This window comes from Taudactylus pleione, unplaced genomic scaffold (genome assembly GCF_031769625.1).
Source record: "Taudactylus pleione unplaced genomic scaffold, aTauple2 ptg000317l, whole genome shotgun sequence".
Lineage (NCBI taxonomy): Eukaryota > Metazoa > Chordata > Amphibia > Anura > Myobatrachidae > Taudactylus > Taudactylus pleione.
Window position 1 is genome coordinate 5,626,998 of NW_028284718.1, and position 19,768 is coordinate 5,646,765.

General features: G+C 32.0%; 2 non-coding genes across 2 annotated transcripts; both read left to right on the forward strand.

Moving 5' to 3' along the window:
- The first annotated feature begins 601 nt into the window (after positions 1-601).
- TRNAP-UGG (transfer RNA proline (anticodon UGG)) lies at positions 602-673 on the forward strand. The gene has a single exon. It is a non-coding gene; the product is annotated as a tRNA-Pro (tRNA).
- A 14,062-nt stretch (positions 674-14,735) lies between these two features.
- On the forward strand, positions 14,736-14,807 carry TRNAP-UGG (transfer RNA proline (anticodon UGG)). Its single transcript has one exon. It is a non-coding gene; the product is annotated as a tRNA-Pro (tRNA).
- Positions 14,808-19,768: the final 4,961 nt, after the last annotated feature.

Genomic DNA, 19,768 nt, shown 5'->3' on the forward strand with positions numbered 1-19,768 from the left:
TAGAAAAATATTGACTATTAGGAAATATTTTATTTATGATAATTTTTCCTCCTTTTATACATTAGTGACTGCTTTAAAATAATACAATTTTCACATAAAAACAGTTAAGAAATCAAATAAACTGTGCTTACTTGATGATTCTATGACTCTCACTTTGGGTGCGAGAGGTCCCGGGTTCAAATCCTGGACGAGCCAAACTTTTCAGATTCTTTGACATGGTTCCATTATCTTATTGAAGTCAATTTCCTGAGTGAATTTCAACTGAATGTTGTTTTTTCAAAACTCTCAAAATAGATTGGATTTACTTATTTGCACAATTGAATTTTGTTTTTTGTCAAACTGCTAAAATTATTTGTAAGTACTTATCTGCACATAGCATGTGACATGTCTTGGGTTTTATCCATCAGAAAAACTCTGCTGGGCATCATAAAACTTTGCACAGCAATTTCCAAGCAAGTATACTTAGAAAAATATTGACTATTAGGAAACATTTTATTTATGCTAATATTTCCTCCTTGTATACATTAGTGACTGCTTTAAAAGAATACTATTTTCACATAAAAACAGTTAAGAAATCAAATAAACCACACTTATTTCAGTTGGCTCGTTGGTCTAGGGGTATGATTCTCGCTTTGGGTGCGAGAGGTCCCGGGTTCAAATCCCGGACAAGCCCTCTTTTTCTTTTGTACAGTACATCTCATGGTTTATATATATCTGATTTTCTCAATTGGCTAAGTCAATAGCATCAACCGAGTTTTGTTTTTGCCATACTCCCAATAGAATTTGTACATACTTATGAATCTTGCCTTCATCATTTTTCAATTGCCTTTCTTCTATTTATGCATGATTTACACATAGCTTTTGACAAGTCTTGGGTTTTATCGATCAGACAAGTCCAAACTCTGTAGCCATTTTTAAATCTTGTCACTGCACTTTCCAAATAAGTACACAAAGAAAACTATCAATAGAATCTTACAGAAACATTTTAGTTGTTCTAAAAATAAGAGCATACTTATTCAAATTTCTAATGTATTGTGGTATATTAGGAAAACTGCAGGTTCCCTACTGTCTAGATAGCTTTGAAAGTTTTAAAAGAATAGTCTCTTTTGAAACACAAAAAGTTCAAAAATGAAATTGCAAGGTTTTCTTTTGCCTTTCTTCTGTGTCTGGAAGCATGATTTGTAAATTGCATATGACAAGTCTTTAGCTTCGTCAATGAGAGAAGTCCAAACTCTGTAGGCACTCACAAATCTTGTCCCTGCACTTTTCCTATATGCATGCTTAGAAAACTATCTACTGGACCATAAGGAAATATGTTATTTATTCTACAAATTCATTTTTACATAAATGTATATGGTGTTTTTAAAAACAAAAAGCTATTTTCTTTAAATCAATTGAAAAATCAATAGAAAAATGTTCAGGTAGGTGGCTTGTTGGTCTAGGGTTATGATTCTCACTTAGGGTGTGAGAGGTCCCAGGTTCAAATCATGGATGAGCCCAAATTTTCAGATTCTTTGACATAGTTCCATTATCTTATTGAAGTCAATTTCCTGAGTAAAATCTTTAACTGAATATTATTTTTTAAAAACTCTCAAAATTGATTGGATTTACTTATTTGCAGAATTGAATTTTGTTTTATGTCAAACTGCTAATATTATTTGTAAGTACTTATCTGCACATAGCATGTGACATGTCTTGGGTTTTATCCTTCAGAAAAACTCTGCTGGGCATCATAAAACTTTGCACAGCAATTTCCAAGCAAGTATACTTAGAAAAATATTGACTATTAGGAAATATTTTATTAATGATAATATTTCCTCCTTTTATACATTAGTGACTGCTTTAAAATAATACAATTTTCACATAAAAACAGTTAGGAAATCAAATAAAATGTGCTTACTTGATGATTCTATGACTCTCACTTTGGGTGCGAGAGGTCCCAGGTTCAAATCCTGGATGAGCCCAACTTTTCAGATTCTTTGACATGGTTCCATTATCTTATTGAAGTCAATTTCCTGAGTGAATTTCAACTGAATGTTGTTTTTTCAAAACTCTCAAAATAGATTGGATTTACTTATTTGCACAATTGAATTTTGTTTTTTGTCAAACTGCTAAAATTATTTGTAAGTACTTATCTGCACATAGCATGTGACATGTCTTGGGTTTTATCCATCAGAAAAACTCTGCTGGTCATCATAAAACTTTGCACAGCAATTTCCAAGCAAGTATACTTAGAAAAATATTGACTATTAGGAAACATTTTATTTATGCTAATATTTCCTCCTTGTATACATTAGTGACTGCTTTAAAAGAATACCATTTTCACATAAAAACAGTTAAGAAATCAAATAAACCACTCTTATTTCAGTTGGCTAGGGGTATGATTCTCGCTTTGGGTGCGAGAGGTCCCAGGTTCAAATCCCGGACAAGCCCTCTTTTTCTTTTGTACAGTACATCTCATGGTTTATATATATCTGATTTTCTCAATTGGCTAAGTCAATAGCATCAACTGAGTTTTGTTTTTGCCATACTCCCAATAGAATTTGTACATACTTATGAATCTTGCCTTCATCATTTTTCAATTGCCTTTCTTCTATTTATGCATGATTTACACATAGCTTTTGACAAGTCTTGGGTTTTATCGATCAGACAAGTCCAAACTCTGTAGCCATTTTTAAATCTTGTCACTGCACTTTCCAAATAAGTACACAAAGAAAACTATCAATAGAATCTTACGGAAACATTTTAGTTGTTCTAAAAATAAGAGCATACTTATTCAAATTTCAACTGTATTGTGGTATATTAGGAAAACTGCAGGTTCCCTACTGTCTAGATAGCTTTGAAAGTTTTAAAAGAATAGTCTCATTTTGAAACACAAAAAGTTAAAAAATGAAATTGCAAGGTTTTCTTTTGCCTTTCTTCTGTGTCTGGAAGCATGATTTGTAAATTGCATATGACAAGTCTTTAGCTTCGTCCATGAGAGAAGTCCAAACTCTGTAGGCACTCACAAATCTTGTCCCTGCACTTTTCCTATATGCATACTTAGAAAACTATCTACTGGACCATAAGGAAATATTTTATTTATTCTACAAATTCATTTTTACATAAATGTATATGGTGTTTTTAAAAACAAAAAGCTATTTTCTTTAAATCAATTGAAAAATCAATAGAAAAATGTTCAGGTAGGTGGCTTGTTGGTCTAGGGTTATGATTCTCGCTTAGGGTGTGAGAGGTCCCAGGTTCAAATCATGGATGAGCCCAAATTTTGAGATTCTAAGACATAGTTCCATTATCTTATTGAAGTCAATTTCCTGAGTAAAATCTTAAACTGAATATTATTTTTTAAAAACTCTCAAAATAGATTGGATTTACTTATTTGCAGAATTGAATTTTGTTTTATGTCAAACTGCTAAAATTATTTGTAAGTACTTATCTGCATATAGAATGTGACATGTCTTGGGTTTTATCCATCAGAAAAACTCTGCTGGGCATCATAAAACTTTGCACAGCAATTTCCAAGCAAGTATACTTAGAAAAAAATTGACTATTAGGAAATATTTTATTTATGATAATTTTTCCTCCTTTTATACATTAGTGACTGCTTTAAAATAATAAAATTTTCACATAAAAACAGTTAAGAAATCAAATAAACTGTGCTTACTTGATGATTCTATGACTCTCACTTTGGGTGCGAGAGGTCCCGGGTTCAAATCCTGGACGAGCCAAACTTTTCAGATTCTTTGACATGGTTCCATTATCTTATTGAAGTCAATTTCCTGAGTGAATTTCAACTGAATGTTGTTTTTTCAAAACTCTCAAAATAGATTGGATTTACTTATTTGCACAATTGAATTTTGTTTTTTGTCAAACTGCTAAAATTATTTGTAAGTACTTATCTGCACATAGCATGTGACATGTCTTGGGTTTTATCCATCAGAAAAACTCTGCTGGGCATCATAAAACTTTGCACAGCAATTTCCAAGCAAGTATACTTAGAAAAATATTGACTATTAGGAAACATTTTATTTATGCTAATATTTCCTCCTTGTATACATTAGTGACTGCTTTAAAAGAATACTATTTTCACATAAAAACAGTTAAGAAATCAAATAAACCACACTTATTTCAGTTGGCTCGTTGGTCTAGGGGTATGATTCTCGCTTTGGGTGCGAGAGGTCCCAGGTTCAAATCCCGGACAAGCCCTCTTTTTCTTTTGTACAGTACATCTCATGGTTTATATATATCTGATTTTCTCAATTGGCTAAGACAATAGCATCAACCGAGTTTTGTTTTTGCCATACTCCCAATAGAATTTGTACATACTTATGAATCTTGCCTTCATCATTTTTCAATTGCCTTTCTTCTATTTATGCATGATTTACACATAGCTTTTGACAAGTCTTGGGTTTTATCGATCAGACAAGTCCAAACTCTGTAGCCATTTTTAAATCTTGTCACTGCACTTTCCAAATAAGCACACAAAGAAAACTATCAATAGAATCTTACGGAAACATTTTAGTTGTTCTAAAAATAAGAGCATACTTATTCAAATTTCAACTGTATTGTGGTATATTAGGAAAACTGCAGGTTAGCTACTGTCTAGATAGCTTTGAATGTTTTAAAAGAATAGTCTCATTTTGAAACACAAAAAGTTCAAATATGAAATTGCAAGGTTTTCTTTTGCCTTTCTTCTGTGTCTGTAAGCATGATTTGTACATTGCATATGACAAGTCTTTATCTTCGTCCATGAGAGAAGTCCAAACTCTGTAGGCACTCACAAATCTTGTCCCTGCACTTTTCCTATATGTATACTTAGAAAACTATCTACTGGACCATAAGGAAATATTTAATTTATTCTACAAATTCATTTTTACATAAATGTATATGGTGTTTTTAAAAACAAAAAGCTATTTTCTTTAAATCAATTGAAAAATCAATAGAAAAATGTTCAGGTAGGTGACTTGTTGGCCTAGGGTTATGATTCTCGCTTAGGGTGTGAGAGATCCCAGGTTCAAATCGTGGACGAGCCCAAATTTTCAGATTCTTTGACATGGTTCCATTATCTTATTGAAGTCAATTTCCTGAATCAAATCTTCAACTGAATATTATTTTTTAAAAACTCTCAAAATAGTTTGGATTTACTTATTTGCACAATTGAATTTTGTTTTTTGTCAAACTGGTAAAATTATTTGTAAGTACTTATCTGCACATAGCATGTGACATGTCTTGGGTTTTATCCATCAGAAAAACTCTGCTGGGCATCATAAAACTTTGCACAGCAATTTCCAAGCAAGTATACTTAGAAAAATATTGACTATTAGGAAATATTTTATTTATGCTAATATTTCCTCCTTGTATACATTAGTGACTGCTTTAAAATATTAAAATTTTCACATAAAAACAGTTAAGAAATCAAATAAAACATGCTTACTTGATGATTCTATGACTCTCACTTTGGGTGCGAGAGGTCCCGGGTTTAAATCCCAGACGAGCCCAACTTTTCAGATTCTTTGACATGGTTCCATTATCTTGTTGGTCAATTTCCAGATTGAATTTCAACTGAATGTTGTTTTTTCAAAACTCTCAAAATAGATTGGATTTACTTATTTGCAGAATTGAATTTTGTGTTTTGTCAAACTGCTAAAATTATTTGTAAGTACATATCTGCACATAGCATGTGACATGTCTTGGGTTTTATCCATCAGAAAAACTCTGCTGGGCATCATAAAACTTTGCACAGCAATTTCCAAGCAAGTATACTTAGAAAAATATTGACTATTAGGAAATATTTTATTTATGCTAATATTTCCTCCTTGTATACATTAGTGACTGCTTTAAAGAATACCATTTTCACATAAAAACAGTTAAGAAATCAAATAAACCACACTTATTTCAGTTGGCTTGTTGGTCTAGGGGTATGATTCTCCCTTTGGGTGTGAGAGGTCCCGGGTTCAAGTCCCAGACGAGCCCTCTATTTCTTTTTTACGGTGCATCTCATGGTTTATATATATCTGATTTTCTCAATTGGCTAATTCAATAGCATCAACTGAGTTTTGTTTTTGCCATACACCCAATAGAATTTGTACATACTTATGAATCTTGCCTTCATCATTTTTCAATTGCCTTTCTTCTATTTATGCATGATTTACACATAGCTTTTGACAAGTCTTGGGTTTTATCGATCAGACAAGTCCAAACTCTGTAGCCATTTTTAAATCTTGTCACTGCACTTTCCAAATAAGCACACAAAGAAAACTATCAATAGAATCTTACGGAAACATTTTAGTTGTTCTAAAAATAAGAGCATACTTATTCAAATTTCAACTGTATTGTGGTATATTAGGAAAACTGCAGGTTAGCTACTGTCTAGATAGCTTTGAATGTTTTAAAAGAATAGTCTCATTTTGAAACACAAAAAGTTCAAATATGAAATTGCAAGGTTTTCTTTTGCCTTTCTTCTGTGTCTGTAAGCATGATTTGTACATTGCATATGACAAGTCTTTATCTTCATCCATGAGAGAAGTCCAAACTCTGTAGGCACTCACAAATCTTGTCCCTGCACTTTTCCTATATGTATACTTAGAAAACTATCTACTGGACCATAAGGAAATATTTAATTTATTCTACAAATTCATTTTTACATAAATGTATATGGTGTTTTTAAAAACAAAAAGCTATTTTCTTTAAATCAATTGAAAAATCAATAGAAAAATGTTCAGGTAGGTGACTTGTTGGCCTAGGGTTATGATTCTCGCTTAGGGTGTGAGAGATCCCAGGTTCAAATCGTGGACGAGCCCAAATTTTCAGATTCTTTGACATGGTTCCATTATCTTATTGAAGTCAATTTCCTGAATCAAATCTTCAACTGAATATTATTTTTTAAAAACTCTCAAAATAGTTTGGATTTACTTATTTGCACAATTGAATTTTGTTTTTTGTCAAACTGGTAAAATTATTTGTAAGTACTTATCTGCACATAGCATGTGACATGTCTTGGGTTTTATCCATCAGAAAAACTCTGCTGGGCATCATAAAACTTTGCACAGCAATTTCCAAGCAAGTATACTTAGAAAAATATTGACTATTAGGAAATATTTTATTTATGCTAATATTTCCTCCTTGTATACATTAGTGACTGCTTTAAAATATTAAAATTTTCACATAAAAACAGTTAAGAAATCAAATAAAACATGCTTACTTGATGATTCTATGACTCTCACTTTGGGTGCGAGAGGTCCCGGGTTTAAATCCCAGACGAGCCCAACTTTTCAGATTCTTTGACATGGTTCCATTATCTTGTTGGTCAATTTCCAGATTGAATTTCAACTGAATGTTGTTTTTTCAAAACTCTCAAAATAGATTGGATTTACTTATTTGCAGAATTGAATTTTGTGTTTTGTCAAACTGCTAAAATTATTTGTAAGTACATATCTGCACATAGCATGTGACATGTCTTGGGTTTTATCCATCAGAAAAACTCTGCTGGGCATCATAAAACTTTGCACAGCAATTTCCAAGCAAGTATACTTAGAAAAATATTGACTATTAGGAAATATTTTATTTATGCTAATATTTCCTCCTTGTATACATTAGTGACTGCTTTAAAGAATACCATTTTCACATAAAAACAGTTAAGAAATCAAATAAACCACACTTATTTCAGTTGGCTTGTTGGTCTAGGGGTATGATTCTCCCTTTGGGTGTGAGAGGTCCCGGGTTCAAGTCCCAGACGAGCCCTCTATTTCTTTTTTACGGTGCATCTCATGGTTTATATATATCTGATTTTCTCAATTGGCTAATTCAATAGCATCAACTGAGTTTTGTTTTTGCCATACACCCAATAGAATTTGTACATACTTATGAATCTTGCCTTCATCATTTTTCAATTGCCTTTCTTCTATTTATGCATGATTTACACATAGCTTTTGACAAGTCTTGGGTTTTATCGATCAGACAAGTCCAAACTCTGTAGCCATTTTTAAATCTTGTCACTGCACTTTCCAAATAAGCACACAAAGAAAACTATCAATAGAATCTTACGGAAACATTTTAGTTGTTCTAAAAATAAGAGCATACTTATTCAAATTTCAACTGTATTGTGGTATATTAGGAAAACTGCAGGTTAGCTACTGTCTAGATAGCTTTGAATGTTTTAAAAGAATAGTCTCATTTTGAAACACAAAAAGTTCAAATATGAAATTGCAAGGTTTTCTTTTGCCTTTCTTCTGTGTCTGTAAGCATGATTTGTACATTGCATATGACAAGTCTTTATCTTCGTCCATGAGAGAAGTCCAAACTCTGTAGGCACTCACAAATCTTGTCCCTGCACTTTTCCTATATGTATACTTAGAAAACTATCTACTGGACCATAAGGAAATATTTAATTTATTCTACAAATTCATTTTTACATAAATGTATATGGTGTTTTTAAAAACAAAAAGCTATTTTCTTTAAATCAATTGAAAAATCAATAGAAAAATGTTCAGGTAGGTGACTTGTTGGCCTAGGGTTATGATTCTCGCTTAGGGTGTGAGATATCCCAGGTTCAAATCGTGGACGAGCCCAAATTTTCAGATTCTTTGACATGGTTCCATTATCTTATTGAAGTCAATTTCCTGAATCAAATCTTCAACTGAATATTATTTTTTAAAAACTCTCAAAATAGTTTGGATTTACTTATTTGCACAATTGAATTTTGTTTTTTGTCAAACTGGTAAAATTATTTGTAAGTACTTATCTGCACATAGCATGTGACATGTCTTGGGTTTTATCCATCAGAAAAACTCTGCTGGGCATCATAAAACTTTGCACAGCAATTTCCAAGCAAGTATACTTAGAAAAATATTGACTATTAGGAAATATTTTATTTATGCTAATATTTCCTCCTTGTATACATTAGTGACTGCTTTAAAATATTAAAATTTTCACATAAAAACAGTTAAGAAATCAAATAAAACATGCTTACTTGATGATTCTATGACTCTCACTTTGGGTGCGAGAGGTCCCGGGTTTAAATCCCAGACGAGCCCAACTTTTCAGATTCTTTGACATGGTTCCATTATCTTGTTGGTCAATTTCCAGATTGAATTTCAACTGAATGTTGTTTTTTCAAAACTCTCAAAATAGATTGGAATTACTTATTTGCAGAATTGAATTTTGTGTTTTGTCAAACTGCTAAAATTATTTGTAAGTACATATCTGCACATAGCATGTGACATGTCTTGGGTTTTATCCATCAGAAAAACTCTGCTGGGCATCATAAAACTTTGCACAGCAATTTCCAAGCAAGTATACTTAGAAAAATATTGACTATTAGGAAATATTTTATTTATGCTAATATTTCCTCCTTGTATACATTAGTGACTGCTTTAAAGAATACCATTTTCACATAAGAATAGTTAAGAAATCAAATAAAACACACTTATTTCAGTTGGCTTGTTGGTCTAGGGGTATGATTCTTGCTTTGGGAGTGAGAGGTCCCGGGTTCAAGACCCGGACGAACCCTCTATTTTTTTTTTACGGTGCATCTCATGGTTTATATATATCTGATTTTCTCAATTGGCTAAGTTAATAGCATCAACTGAGTTTTGTATTTGCCATACTCTCAATAGAATTTGAACATACTTATGATTCTTGCCTTCATCATTTTTCAATTGCCTTTCTTCTATTTATGCATGATTTACACATAGCTTTTGACAAGTCTTGGGTTTTATCGATCAGACAAGTCCAAACTCTGTAGCCATTTTTAAATCTTGTCACTGCACTTTCCAAATAAGCACACAAAGAAAACTATCAATAGAATCTTATGGAAACATTTTAGTTGTTCTAAAAATAAGAGCATACTTATTCAAATTTCAACTGTATTGTGGTATATTTGGAAAACTGCAGGTTCCCTACTGTCTAGATAGCTTTGAATGTTTTAAAAGAATAGTCTCATTTTGAAACACAAAAAGTTCAAAAATTAAATTGCAAGGTTTTCTTTTGCCTTTCTTCTGTGTCTGTAAGCATGATTTGTACATTGCATATGACAAGTCTTTAGCTTCATCCATGAGAGAAGTCCAAACTCTGTAGGCACTCACAAATCTTGTCCCTGCCCTTTTCCTATATGTATACTTAGAAAACTATCTACTGGACCATAAGGAAATATTTAATTTATTCAACAAATTCATTTTTACATAAATGTATATGGTGTTTTTAAAAACAAAAAAGCTATTTTCTTTAAATCAATTGAAAAATCAATAGAAAAATGTTCAGGTAGGTGACTTGTTGGCCTAGGGTTATGATTCTCGCTTAGGGTGTGAGAGATCCCAGGTTCAAATCGTGGATGAGCCCAAATTTTCAGATTCTTTGACATGGTTCCATTATCTTATTGAAGTCAATTTCCTGAGTCAAATCTTCAACTGAATATTATTTTTTAAAAACTCTCAAAATAGATTGGATTTACTTATTTGCAGAATTGAATTTTGTTTTTTGTCAAACTGCTAAAATTATTTGTAAGTACTTATCTGCACATAGCATGTGACATGTCTTGGGTTTTATCCATCAGAAAAATTCTGCTGGGCATCATAAAACTTTGCACAGCAATTTCCAAGCAAGTATACTTAGAAAAATATTGACTATTAGGAAATATTTTATTTATGATAATATTTCCTCCTTGTATACATTAGTGACTGCTTTAAAATAATAAAATTTTCACATAAAAACAGTTAAGAAATCACATAAAACATGCTTACTTGATGATTCTATGACTCTCACTTTGGGTGCGAGAGGTCCCGGGTTCAAATCCCGGACGAGCCCAACTTTTCAGATTCTTTGACATGGTTCCATTATCTTATTGGTCAATTTCCAGAGTGAATTTCAACTGAATGTTGTTTTTTCAAAACTCTCAAAATAGATTGGATTTACTTATTTGCACAATTGAATTTTGTTTTTTGTCAAACTGCTAAAATTATTTGTAAGTTCTTATCTGCACATAGCATGTGAAATGTCTTGGGTTTTATCCATCAGAAAAACTTTGCTGGGCATCAAAAACTTTGCACAGCAATTTCCAAGCAAGTATACTTAGAGAAATATTGACTATTAGGAAATATTTTATTTATACTAATATTTCCTCCTTGTATACATTAGTGACTGCTTTAAAAGAATACCATTTTCACATAGAAACAGTTAAGAAATCAAATAAAACGCACTTCTTTCAGTTGGCTCGTTGTTCTAGGGGTATGATTCTCCCTTTGGGTGTGAGTGGTCCCGGGTTCAAGTCCCAGACGAGCCATCTATTTCTTTTTTACAGTGCATCTCATGGTTTATATATATCTGATTTTCTCAATTGGCTAAGTCAGTAGCATCAACTGAGTTTTGTTTTTGCCATACACCCAATAGAATTTGTAAATACTTATGAATCTTGCCTTCATCATTTTTCAATTGCCTTTCTTCTATTTATGCATGATTTACATATAGCTTTTGACAAGTCTTGGGTTTTATCGATCAGACAAGTCCAAACTCTGTAGCCATTTTTAAATCTTGTCACTGCACTTTCCAAATAAGCACACAAAGAAAACTATCAATAGAATCTTACGGAAACATTTTAGTTGTTCTAAAAATAAGAGCATACTTATTCAAATTTCAACTGTATTGTGGTATATTAGGAAAACTGCAGATTAGCTACTGTCTAGATAGCTTTGAATGTTTTAAAAGAATAGTCTCATTTTGAAACACAAAAAGTTCAAAAATGAAATTGCAAGGTTTTCTTTTGCCTTTCTTCTGTGTCTGTAAGCATGATTTGTACATTGCATATGACAAGTCTTTAGCTTCGTCCATGAGAGAAGTCCAAACTCTGTAGGCACTCACAAATCTTGTCCCTGCACTTTTCCTATATGTATACTTAGAAAACTATCTACTGGACCATAAGGAAATATTTTATTTATTCTACAAATTCATTTTTACATAAATGTATATGGTGTTTTTAAAAACAAAAAGCTATTTTCTTTAAATCAATTGAAAAATCAATAGAAAAATGTTCAGGTAGGTGACTTGTTGGCCTAGGGTTATGATTCTCGCTTAGGGTGTGAGAGATCCCAGGTTCAAATCGTGGACAAGCCCAAATTTTCAGATTCTTTGACATGGTTCCATTATCTTATTGAAGTCAATTTAGTGAGTCAAATCTTCAACTGAATATTATTTTTTAAAAACTCTCAAAATAGATTTGATTTACTTATTTGCAGAATTGAATTTTGTTTTTTGTCAAACTGCTAAAATTATTTGTAAGTACTTATCTGCACATAGCATGTGACATGTCTTTGGTTTTATCCATCAGAAAAACTCTGCTGGGCATCATAAAACTTTGCACAGCAATTTCCAAGCAAGTATACTTAGAAAAATATTGACTATTAGGAAATATTTTATTTATGCTAATATTTACTCCTTGTATACATTAGTGACTGCTTTAAAATATTAAAATTTTCACATAAAAACAGTTAAGAAATCACATAAAACATGCTTACTTGATGATTCTATGACTCTCACTTTGGGTGCGAGAGGTCCCGGGTTCAAATCCCGGACGAGCCCAACTTTTCAGATTCTTTGACATGGTTCCATTATCTTATTGGTCAATTTCCAGAGTGAATTTCAACTGAATGTTGTTTTTTCAAAACTCTCAAAATAGATTGTATTTACTTATTTGCACAATTGAATTTTGTTTTTTGTCAAACTGCTAAAATTATTTGTAAGTTCTTATCTGCACATAGCATGTGAAATGTCTTGGGTTTTATCCATCAGAAAAACTCTGCTGGGCATCATAAAACTTTGCACAGCAATTTCCAAGCAAGTATACTTAGAAAAATATTGACTATTAGGAAATATTTTATTTATTCTAATATTTCCACCTTGTATACATGAGTGACTGCTTTAAAATAATAAAATTTTCACATAAAAACAGTTAAGAAATCAAATAAAACATGCTTACTTGATGACTCTATGATTCTCACTTTGGGTGCGAGAGGTCCCAGATTCAAATCGTGGATGAGCCCAAATTTTCAGATTCTTTGACATGGTTCCATTATCTTATTGAAGTCAATTTCCAGAGTGAATTTCAACTGAATGTTCTTTTTTCAAAACTCTCAAAATAGATTGGATTTACTTATTTGCATAATTGAATTTTGTTTTTTGTCAAACTGCTAAAATTATTTGTAAGTACTTATCTGCACATAGCATGTGACATGTCTTGGGTTTTATCCATCAGAAAAACTCTGCTGGGCATCATAAAACTTTGCACAGCAATTTCCAAGCAAGTATACTTAGAAAAATATTGACTATTAGGAAATATTTTATTTATGATAATATTTCCTCCTTGTATACATTAGTGACTGCTTTAAAAGAATACCATTTTCACATAGAAACAGTTAAGAAATCAAATAAAAAGCACTTCTTTCAGTTGGCTCGTTGTTCTAGGGGTATGATTCTCCCTTTGGGTGTGAGAGGTTCCCAGGTACAAGTCCCAGACGAGCCCTCTATTTCTTTTTTACGGTGCATCTCATGGTTTATTTATATCTGATTTTCTCAATTGGCTAAGTCAATAGCATCAACTGAGTTTTGTATTTGCCATACTCCCAATAGAATTTGTACATACTTATGATTCTTGCCTTCATAATTTTTCAATTGCCTTTCTTCTATTTATGCATGATTTACACATAGCTTTTGACAAGTCTTGGGTTTTATCGATCAGACAAGTCCAAACTCTGTAGCCATTTTTAAATCTTGTCACTGCACTTTCCAAATAAGCACACAAAGAAAACTATTAATAGAATCTTACGGAAACATTTTAGTTGTTCTAAAAATAAGAGCATTCATTCAAATTTCAACTGTATTGTGGTATATTTGGAAAACTGCAGGTTCCCTACTGTCTAGATAGCATTGAATGTTTTAAAAGAATAGTCTCATTTTGAAACACAAAAAGTTCAAAAATGAAATTGCAAGGTTTTCTTTTGCCTTTCTTCTGTGTCTGGAAGCATGATTTGTACATTGCATATGACAAGTCTTTAGCTTCGTCCATGAGAGAAGTCCAAACTCTGTAGGCACTCACAAATCTTGTCCCTGCACTTTTCCTATATGTATACTTAGAAAACTATCTACTGGACCATAAGGAAATATTTAATTTATTCTACAAATTCATTTTTACATAAATGTATATGGTGTTTTTAAAAACAAAAAGCTATTTTCTTTAAATCAATTGAAAAAACAATAGAAAAATGTTCAGGTAGGTGACTTGTTGGCCTAGGGTTATGATTCTCGCTTAGGGTGTGAGAGATCCCGGGTTCAAATCGTGGACGAGCCCAAATTTTCAGATTCTTTGACATGGTTCCATTATCTTATTGAAGTCAATTTCCTGAGTGAATTTCAACTGAATGTTGTTTTTTCAAAACTCTCAAAATAGATTTGATTTACTTATTTGCAGAATTGAATTTTGTTTTTTGTCAAACTGCTAAAATTATTTGTAAGTACTTATCTGCACATAGCATGTGACATGTCTTTGGTTTTATCCATCAGAAAAACTCTGCTGGGCATCATAAAACTTTGCACAGCAATTTCCAAGCAAGTATACTTAGAAAAATATTGACTATTAGGAAATATTTTATTTATGCTAAAATTTCCTCCTTGTATACATTAGTGACTGCTTTAAAATAATACAATTTTCACATAAAAACAGTTAAGAAATCAAATAAAACCCACTTATTTCAGTTGGCTCGTTGGTCTAGGGGTTTGATTCTCGCTTTGGGTGTGAGATGTCCCGGGTTCAAGTCCCGGATGAGCCCTCTATTTCTATTTTAAGGTGCATCTCATGGTTTATATATATCTGATTTTCTCAATTGGCTAAGTCAATAGCATCAACTGAGTTTTGTTTTTGCCATACTCCCAATAGAATTTGTACATACTTATGAATCTTGCCTTCATCATTTTTCAATTGCCTTTCTTCTATTTATGCATGATTTACACATAGCTTTTGACAAGTCTTGGGTTTTATCGATCAGACAAGTCCAAACTCTGTAGCCATTTTTAAATCTTGTCACTGCACTTTCCAAATAAGCACACAAAGAAAACTATCAATAGAATGTTATGGAAAAGTTTTAGTTGTTCTAAAAATAAGAGCATACTTATTCAAATTTCAACTGTATTGTGGTATATTAGGAAAACTGCAGGTTCCCTACTGTCTAGAAAGCTTTGAATGTTTTAAAAGAATAGTCTCATTTTGAAACACAAAAAGTTCAAAAATGAAATTGCAAGGTATTCTTTTGCCTTTCTTCTGTGTCTGTAAGCATGATTTGTACATTGCATATGACAAGTCTTTAGCTTCGTCTATGAGAGAAGTCCAAACTCTGTAGGCACTCACAAATCTTGTCCCTGCACTTTTCCTATATGTATACTTAGAAAACTATCTACTGGACCATAAGGAAATATTTTATTTATTCTACAAATTCATTTTTCCATAAATGTATATGGTGTTTTTAAAAACAAAAAGCTATTTTCTTTAAATTAATTGAAAAATCAATAGAAAAATGTTCAGGTAGGTGACTTGTTGGCCTAGGGTTATGATTCTCGCTTAGGGTGTGAGAGATCCCAGGTTCAAATCGTGGACGAGCCCAAATTTTCAGATTCTTTGACATGGTTCCATTATCTTATTGAAGTCAATTTCCTGAGTCAAATCTTCAACTGAATATTATTTTTTAAAAACTCTCAAAATAGATTGGATTTACTTATTTGCACAATTGAATTTTGTTTTTTGTCAAACTGCTAAACTTATTTGTAAGTACCTATCTGCACATAGCATGTGACATGTCTTGGGTTTTATCCATCAGAAAAATTCTGCTGGGCATCATAAAACTTTGCACAGCAATTTCCAAGCAAGTATACTTAGAAAAATATTGACTATTAGGAAATATTTTATTTATGATAATATTTCCTCCTTGTATACATTAGTGACTGCTTTAAAATAATAAAATTTTCACATAAAAATAGTTAAGAAATCACATAAAACATGCTTACTTGATGATTCTATGACTCTCACTTTGGGTGCGAGAGGTCCCGGGTTCAAAACCCGGACGAGCCCAACTTTTCAGATTCTTTGACATGGTTCCATTATCTTATTGGTCAATTTCCAGAGTGAATTTCAACTGAATGTTGTTTTTTCAAAACTCTCAAAATAGATTGGATTTACTTATTTGCACAATTGAATTTTGTTTTTTGTCAAACTGCTAAAATTATTTGTAAGTTCTTATCAGCACATAGCATGTGAAATGTCTTGGGTTTTATCCATCAGAAAAACTTTGCTGGGCATCATAAAACTTTGCACAGCAATTTCCAAGCAAGTATACTTAGAAAAATATTGACTATTAGGAAATATTTTATTTATTCTAATATTTCCACCTTGTATACATGAGTGACTGCTTTAAAATAATAAAATTTTCACATAAAAACAGTTAAGAAATCAAATAAAACATGCTTACTTGATGACTCTATGATTCTCACTTTGGGTGCGAGAGGTCCCAGATTCAAATCGTGGATGAGCCCAAATTTTCAGATTCTTTGACATGGTTCCATTATCTTATTGAAGTCAATTTCCAGAGTGAATTTCAACTGAATGTTCTTTTTTCAAAACTCTCAAAATAGATTGGATTTACTTATTTGCATAATTGAATTTTGTTTTTTGTCAAACTGCTAAAATTATTTGTAAGTACTTACCTGCACATAGCATGTGACATGTCTTGGGTTTTATCCATCAGAAAAACTCTGCTGGGCATCATAAAACTTTGCACAGCAATTTCCAAGCAAGTATACTTAGAGAAATATTGACTATTAGGAAATATTTTATTTATGCTAATATTTCCTCCTTGTATACATTAGTGACTGCTTTAAAAGAATACCATTTTCACATAGAAACAGTTAAGAAATCAAATAAAACGCGCTTCTTTCAGTTGGCTCGTTGTTCTAGGGGTTTGATTCTCCCTTTGGGTGTGAGAGGTCCCGGGTTCAAGTCCCAGACGAGCCCTCTATTTCTTTTTTACGGTGCATCTCATGGTTTATATATATCTGATTTTCTCAATTGGCTAAGTCAATAGCATCAACTGAGTTTTGATTTTGCCATACACCCAATAGAATTTGTAAATACTTATGAATCTTGCCTTCATCATTTTTCAATAGCCTTTCTTCTATTTATGCATGATTTACACATAGCTTTTGACAAGTCTTGGGTTTTATCGATCAGACAAGTCCAAACTCTGTAGCCATTTTTAAATCTTGTCACTGCACTTTCCAAATAAGCACACAAAGAAAACTATCAATAGAATCTTACGGAAACATTTTAGTTGTTCTAAAAATAAGAGCATACTTATTCAAATTTCAACTGTATTGTGGTATATTAGGAAAACTGCAGGTTAGCTACTGTCTAGATAGCTTTGAATGTTTTAAAAGAATAGTCTCATTTTGAAACACAAAAAGTTCAAAAATGAAATTGCAAGGTTTTCTTTTGCCTTTCTTCTGTGTCTGTAAGCATGATTTGTACATTGCATATGACAAGTCTTTAGCTTCGTCCATGAGAGAAGTCCAAACTCTGTAGGCACTCACAAATCTTGTCCCTGCACTTTTCCTATATGTATACTTAGAAAACTATCTACTGGACCATAAGGAAATATTTTATTTATTCTACAAATTCATTTTTACATAAATGTATATGGTGTTTTTAAAAACAAAAAGCAATTTTCTTTAAATCAATTGAAAAATCAATAGAAAAATGTTCAGGTAGGTGACTTGTTGGCCTAGGGTTATGATTCTCGCTTAGGGTGTGAGAGATCCCAGGTTCAAATCGTGGACGAGCCCAAATTTTCAGATTCTTTGACATGGTTCCATTATCTTATTGAAGTCAATTTCCTGAGTCAAATCTTCAACTGAATATTTTTTTTTTAAAATTCTCAAAATAGTTTCGATTTACTTATTTGCACAATTGAATTTTGTTTTTTTGTCAAACTGGTAAAATTATTTGTAAGTACTTATCTGCACATAGCATGTGACATGTCTTGGGTTTTATCCATCAGAAAAACTCTGCTGGGCATCATAAAACTTTGCACAGCAATTTCCAAGCAAGTATATTTAGAAAAATATTGACTATTAGGAAATATTTTATTTATGATAATATTTCCTCCTTGTATACATTAGTGACTGCTTTAAAATATTAAAATTTTCACATAAAAACAGTTAAGAAATCAAATAAAACATACTTACTTGATGATTCTATGACTCTCACTTTGGGTGTGAGAGGTCCCGGGTTCAAATCCTGGACGAGCCCAACTTTTCAGAATCTTTGACATGGTTCCATTATCTTATTGGTCAATTTCCATATTGAATTTCAACTGAATGTTGTTTTTTCAAAACTCTCAAAATAGATTGGAATTACTTATTTGCAGAATTGAATTTTGTGTTTTGTCAAACTGCAAAAATTATTTGTAAGTACATATCTGCACATAGCATGTGACATGTCTTGGGTTTTATCCATCAGAAAAACTCTGCTGGGCATCATAAAACTTTGCACAGCAATTTCCAAGCAAGTATACTTAGAGAAATATTGACTATTAGGAAATATTTTATTTATGCTAATATTTCCTCCTTGTATACATTAGTGACTGCTTTAAAAGAATACCATTTTCACATAGAAACAGTTAAGAAATCAAATAAAATGCGCTTCTTTCAGTTGGCTCGTTGTTCTAGGGGTTTGATTCTCCCTTTGGGTGTGAGAGGTCCCGGGTTCAAGTCCCAGACGAGCCCTCTATTTCTTTTTTACGGTGCATCTCATGGTTTATATATATCTGATTTTCTCAATTGGCTAAGTCAATAGCATCAACTGAGTTTTGATTTTGCCATACACCCAATAGAATTTGTAAATACTTATGAATCTTGCCTTCATCATTTTTCAATAGCCTTTCTTCTATTTATGCATGATTTACACATAGCTTTTGACAAGTCTTGGGTTTTATCGATCAGACAAGTCCAAACTCTGTAGCCATTTTTAAATCTTGTCACTGCACTTTCCAAATAAGCACACAAAGAAAACTATCAATAGAATCTTACGGAAACATTTTAGTTGTTCTAAAAATAAGAGCATACTTATTCAAATTTCAACTGTATTGTGGTATATTAGGAAAACTGCAGGTTAGCTACTGTCTAGATAGCTTTGAATGTTTTAAAAGAATAGTCTCATTTTGAAACACAAAAAGTTCAAAAATGAAATTGCAAGGTTTTCTTTTGCCTTTCTTCTGTGTCTGTAAGCATGATTTGTACATTGCATATGACAAGTCTTTAGCTTCGTCCATGAGAGAAGTCCAAACTCTGTAGGCACTCACAAATCTTGTCCCTGCACTTTTCCTATATGTATACTTAGAAAACTATCTACTGGACCATAAGGAAATATTTTATTTATTCTACAAATTCATTTTTACATAAATGTATATGGTGTTTTTAAAAACAAAAAGCAATTTTCTTTAAATCAATTGAAAAATCAATAGAAAAATGTTCAGGTAGGTGACTTGTTGGCCTAGGGTTATGATTCTCGCTTAGGGTGTGAGAGATCCCAGGTTCAAATCGTGGACGAGCCCAAATTTTCAGATTCTTTGACATGGTTCCATTATCTTATTGAAGTCAATTTCCTGAGTCAAATCTTCAACTGAATATTTTTTTTTTAAAATTCTCAAAATAGTTTCGATTTACTTATTTGCACAATTGAATTTTG